Source organism: Sorex fumeus, unplaced genomic scaffold (genome assembly GCF_029834395.1).
Source record: "Sorex fumeus unplaced genomic scaffold, SorFum_2.1 ptg000047l, whole genome shotgun sequence".
In the NCBI taxonomy this organism is placed as follows: domain Eukaryota; kingdom Metazoa; phylum Chordata; class Mammalia; order Eulipotyphla; family Soricidae; genus Sorex; species Sorex fumeus.
In genome coordinates, this window is record NW_026606104.1 from 27,491,044 (window position 1) to 27,496,633 (window position 5,590).

Below are 5,590 nucleotides of genomic sequence, written 5' to 3' on the forward strand. Positions count from 1 at the left end.
TGTCTGTGTGTATTACTTGCCTTCCTTCACATTTATGTCACTTCTAATGGTCACTTCAATCAGTGTTCTGTGCTGGAAATCCTCATCCAAGCTAAATGAAGGAATGATTATGTAGAAATCTTGCCACTAATACTGTATCTAAGGAATAGAGGTTTGGTTGCTGTTTTTGTTCTTTATTTTTTTCATATGCACATTGTCTCCTATCTGTTGTTGCATTCTGTTGAATCATAGTTTCAAGTCTGAACCTAGAACTCTGCTTTGATAATAAACAGAAAGCCTTGCTAGGTTGTGTGATAGAAGTGTGTCACCGATTTCTTGGTATCTGTGGCATGGCCAAAGTGTTGTACTATAAACAATTTCCAAGTTTCTCAATGCTTTTGCACACTAGTCTTCCTGAAGGTGTTTAAAAGGCAATGTCTTGAATGTAGACTAGCACTTTATATACATCCTAAAATGGAGGTTTCCTTCCCCTACAAAATGATAAAAGAATATTATGTAAAAGCTTGATCTATTTGCACATCTGCCTCACCTATAGATTGAGCTAAAGCATACTGATGACTAAATATTTCACAACCCATATGTACAGTTCAGTTAATTTCAAAGGCAAAGTTACCGCCATGTTTGAGATTATATAGCATTAAATGTTTCCTAATTGAATCTCTTTGTAATTTTTTTTTTTTTGCGTCACAACCAGCGATGCACAGGGGTTACTCCTTGCTCATACACTCAAGAATTACTCCTGGCGGTGCTCGGGGGACAATATGGGATGCTGGGAATCAAACTCAGGTCGGCCATGTGCAAGGCAAACACCCTACCCATTGTGCTATTGCTCAAGCCCCGAATCTCTTTGTAGTTCTATCATTCTGTTCCCAACTTTCAACCAACAGAATTTGTTGCATGGTGGTACAGATAGCTAAGGACCACAGTGGCTGTCCCTGATTAAAAAGTGGAAAATATTCTCTAAAATCAGTAAGCATAGTTTCACATATCAATTACCTGAATTTTGGTTCCCATTTTTTCACTTTGAATCACATCTGCCTAACCTAAACTATGCTAACCACCTTGAACTAATACAGTGAAATGACATGCCAAAGAGCATCTGATCAGAAGGCTCAACCTCAACTGACATTTTTTTGTTTGCTTTTATTATATAAACTAAATTTAAATTTTCCAATTTTGGCGCCGTTAAAAAAGTAGTACTTCCAGCTACTTTAGGGGGTGAACTGCTTATTTTCAGGCTCATTTTGCCAATGATTCCTGTAGTTCTGTTCTTATTAATCATTATTACCTTATTCATTTGGTGACAGTCTTTTGTGAAGGGATAATTCTATTCATCCATTTGTTCAAATATTTATGCAGTGTTCTTTTTAGCAGCACCTACAACCCACATGGTAATAATCCATACAATATCAGGGACCGAACCCATGGCTTCGTGCATGCAATATATGCTTTCCATTCTTTTGAGCTATCTTCTTGCCATACTGAGTACTGGATTGAGAGAAAGCAGTGTGATTGATTTAAAGGGTACAATGACATATAAGAAATAGTCCATACCCTTGAACTTACTGTTGAAAGATAAGTATGAGCCAAGCAAAGTTGGTATGCATAAGTAAAGTGACTAGTCTCAAGAAACTTTTTTCCAATTGTGGGGCTGACAAGTTAAATCAGTAAGACAGACTAGCAGGGTTTTTATAGGTAGATGTTTTTTCTCTGGAAAGCTTTGGTTTTGTTCTTAATGGATTTGGACTTATTGAATGAGGCCCACATACTTTATTGAGGATAATCTACCTAAAGCCAACTGATGATTATTTGTTAGCACATGAGTAGAGCATCATGACTACACGAACAAACAAGGGATGAAGTGGGACAGGGAAGAGATGGAACACTTAGTGCAGCCTGGGATTTCCAATTACACATTTAATATTTTCAGTAAAAGTGTTAGTTGCCTGTGTCCATAATAGCTTTAGACATATACACAATAACTTGGATGCTTTTGAAAAGAAAAAAATCGAAAAGCATTTTATAATGTCCTTAGCTCAGCTTTATTGAGTCCAGAAATTTCCTGTGTGCCAAGGGGCATCACAATTCACAGTATAAAGAGCTTTTTTTTTTCCTACACAAGGAAGCTCCCAAGAACAGTAAAACCTATTGGGTCACTTTGACCTGACTCTCTCAGCCTCTTGCTGACAGGAAAACACCTCAGCTCAATTCTTAATTCTCTTTTCAATGTTGCCATTTTTCAGAAGAGCAATTTTTCAAAAGTGTCATTTGAAAATTGTCTTATGACAATTTTTCTAGTACACAGCACACAGCGTTTCAGGAATTGCTCATATTGTGGAAACTTCTTACATTCAAAGCAAGAATCTAAGAAATTTTACAGAAAGAAGTTGAGATTTACTTTGGTCTCTTGTCAGTGCCTGCTAAGGTACTGATGGGGACACTGATGACATTCTTTAAGAAGCAGCCTAAATCCTAACCCCATTTCACGATCGAGAAGCTCATTAAACATGTGTTAAATATGGCCAGAGATTAACAGTCTCTGATTTATCCTTTCTCAGCTTTATGTAAAAATATCCGCAAAGACATGAACAGTACTGCAAACTGAAGATAAGCAAAAACCCTGTGCCAAACCCACTGGGAATTTTCACTAACTTTAATGTCAGTCATCTGATTCATTGACCCAAATTAGTTGCAAAGGAGTTTTGAAAAAACCTTAACTTAGTCACCACTTCTAGCTTAAGATACGGAAGCTACATTGCCTGGAAAATCAGGCACCTAATTGCCTAAAAATCTGAACATGCTAGATGTCCTGACCCATTTCTCAGTAATCCTCAGTCTCTTGCTTTTTCTTGCAAATTTTAGACATTGTGGTTTCCAACTTATGGTGCAACTGCAAGCTTAGGAGAGAGTAGGGACTCTTTAATCTCTGGATATACAGTTACCACAGAGAAAAACTGACAAATGGATAGGCCATGGAGGAAATCTGGAGCTAAGCAAATGCTGGTGCATGTACAACTTTTGTGCAAATAACGTTTGTCTAGTGTCTAGCAAAGACATATTATCTAAGTTTTAGGGCAGAGATTTCTCATGCCTTCGTCCAGCAGACAATGAAATTGGTATGAGTACTTAGAAGGCCACCTTATTCAAAGTATAGTTCTGAAAGGTACAGCACTTCATTTGCCCTGGAGGAGGGCCTGGGCAAAAGGAGCCCTCTAGTATTATTAGTCAAAAGCAAGGGTTATGGAGGCTGGGGCCAGCCAGCCTTAAATCCTGGCTGTACTGCTAACCAGTTGTGAAGTTCTGAGCATATTAACTAACTGTTTAGAGTATCAGAGGTTTCCCATGTGACATGAAAGTAATATTTGCCTTGGATTGAAGATTTAAATAAAATAATGCCAATGAGTTCTGAGCACTTTGTCTTGCACAAAAGAATTGCTTAAATAGTTAACCTTTCATTTTTATTAGCTATAAGGAAAGAATAGGTTGTGCTAAAGGGGAGGAACGGAAGGGGAAGTATCCTGAAATATGTGAAAACCAAATGTAAAATCTGAGCTACAGAGCTGATTTCACAGCTAACTTCACTGGTCCTATGGTACCAAATTTGATAAATCGTCAAAATTATAGAGTAAAAAGAGGATGAGAAAAAAGAGTAATGAAAGCACAAAGGGTTTATTGAAAAAGAAATGCAGTTTTTGAATTTTATGTGTGACACTCAAGAAAAAAGAAACAGGAAAAACAAAGAACAATAAAAGAAAACTTTTCTGACATAATCAAAACAGTTAAAGTTATTCACTGATTGTATTTATTACTTTTCTATGCAAATTAATGAAAACTAGTAATAAGACATAGAATGTTTTGGAAATGATATAATTGTATATTAGAAAGGAAATACTAGAGAAAAGAAATACTTAAGGAAATATTAGAAAGGAATTTTCATTATACTATTAAAAACCTCAGTAGTATGAGAGAACAAATAGAAAAACTTAATGAGTGTAGGGAGGTAATTGGTTAATAAATACATAAAAATTAATGTAGGTCAGTTCAAATATACAATTGGAAAAGATCTCATTTGCAGTAGCAGTGCTACCACTTCTAATTTAAAATGCAGTGAAATACAGGTGATTAAATTTAAAAAGAAATGTACATAACTTTTCAAAAGGAAATGATAACATTCTCTTGGGAGACAGAAAGGAATGCTCAAAAAAACTTCTTGGTCAGATTCATGTAATGATTTCTTCATACTCTAGAAATTCAAAGTAATTTATATCAAGCCTGCAGTAGAACTTTTTAGGAACTTGAAGGAAAGTTTTTTAAAGTTTGTTGTGGAAAAAAAAAGGCAAGTAGCCAAGCAATATTCAGGGGGAAAAATATAAGTTGGAATGAGTCCCAGAAGATATGAAAATTTTTTCCCAAGTTAGAGTTACTAGAGTCAGATAAGTCCAAGAATAAGTAGATCAGTGAAGAGAAAAGTCTAGAAATGCTTCTCACTTTTGTGGTGATAAAAATGGCTTTTCTGTGGAGGAAAAAGTTATTCAGTAAGAGAACTGTTGACACATTTGGAGGAAAAAAGATAGACTGTACATATAATGTAGAAAATTTTAGTTGTTTTAAAAGTTAAGTATAATAAAATTCTATTTAATAGGCATGGTAAGTCACAAAACTCAACAACAATAAAAACAATCAACCCCATTAAAAAAAAAATGGGAAGATGACACTTATCCAAAGAAGACATACAGATGGCCACCTAGCACATGAAAAAATAAAGCTCACTATCACTGCTAATAAAGAATTGCAAATCAAAACTCCAATGAAATATCACATCCTACCTGTGGGACTAACATAATCAAAAAGGCCAGGAACAACCTGTGATTCAACAGAGAAAAAGGAACCTTCATTCACTGTTTTAAGACTGTAAATTGATTCAGTCTCCACTGACACCGGTATAGAGTTTTTTCAAAATACTAAAACTAGATCTACCATATAATCTAGCAATTTTACTCATAGTTATCTATCTCAAAAACAAAAAAAAACTCAGTAATTTGTAAACATATATACACCTATGTTCATTGTAGTACTAATTACTATAGTAAATATCTGTAAACAAATTTCGAGTAACCAATGAGTGAATAAAGAATTTGTGGTTTATATGCTCAGTGGAATATTATTCATCTAGGCAAAAAGATGAAATCTTCCCTTTTTGCTGCAGCACTAATGAAACTGGATGGTATTATGTTAAAGTAGTCAGAAGGAAAAAAAAAACACCAAAGTACCTTGCCCATTATTGGCACATAAAGAAAATTAACAAGGATATAGAGAGTGTCCAATAAATGTAACCCCAAAATCTGATGATAGAACTAAGGTTAACAAGGAGTAGAGGGAACAGAATTAGTACTATGCTTGAGGACTTTGGGCACCTTGGTAGTTGACTTAGTGTGGTAATATTGGACCCTTAAAATCTATCAGTATTTTAAAATAACATGAGACTGATACCCAAAGACAGTAGAGACAAGGGCCATGAATATTGTTCCATAGTTGGAAGCTTGCCTTATGAGCTGGGGGAGAAGGCAGCTGGAATAGAGAAGGGATAATT